The 746-nt window shown below is 38.1% G+C and overlaps 1 pseudogene; it reads left to right on the top strand.

The window, feature by feature from the left end:
• Nucleotides 1-364: 364 nt before the first annotated feature.
• LOC122809828 lies at nucleotides 365-507 on the top strand (annotated as a pseudogene).
• The last annotated feature ends 239 nt before the right edge of the window (nucleotides 508-746 follow it).

Here is a 746-nt window from a genome sequence, read left to right as displayed (position 1 = left end):
GCTCTAAGATCACACTACAGTGGGGAAAGGGCAAATTTCCTGATCCCTACTGTAATGTGGTCCTACTCAAATGGCTCAATGAACAGCATGTTCGATGAAACATGCCATTCAATGTTTTTCCATTCAATAACCGAACATAGACCTGAATAACGATTTGGGTGCATTGAAGTTGCCTTTGATGTTTTGTAAGATGGCCAGCTGTTGTATCCTATGCAAGACACAACCCATTATAGCTAATGCTAATGCAGCAGTGATAAATCAAACATCTACTGCTATGGTAATTTTACTTACACAAAGCTACGCTTTTTTGCACAGCCCTAGTTCTTTCCCATTGTGGTCATCCACATAAATAGTTGTCAATGAAATACTTACCTGGCAGGGGGAGTGCTCTGGCCATAAGAGTGGTTCCCCTGGCTGATGTTCTTTCATTCCACTTAGGATGGATTGACCCTTATCATTTCCCCAAATGTAGAAGCTGCATTATTTATGATTGTTGAAAAAGCTCACCCAGACTCTGCCACAACTTGCTGTGAGGGAAAGGTTAGTTTGTTTTTGGTTTCTTCTATTTTATATTGCTTTATTACCTTCTTCTGTTTTGTATATTGTGATTTATTTTCTTTAAACTCAGTGAATCGCACAGAAATTTAGTCCCTCCACCTGCTGCTGTTTTATTTATTTATTTTTTTATTTTTTTATTTGATAATTGTTTACCAGGATGGTCCATGTGGGTCACATAACCCATTTTT

Source organism: Protopterus annectens, chromosome 8.part0, assembly GCF_019279795.1.
Source record: "Protopterus annectens isolate FY-2018-M chromosome 8.part0, PAN1.0, whole genome shotgun sequence".
Classification (NCBI taxonomy): domain Eukaryota; kingdom Metazoa; phylum Chordata; order Ceratodontiformes; family Protopteridae; genus Protopterus; species Protopterus annectens.
Note: the sequence above shows the minus strand (reverse complement) of the source record. Positions and strands in the feature narration are given on the sequence as shown.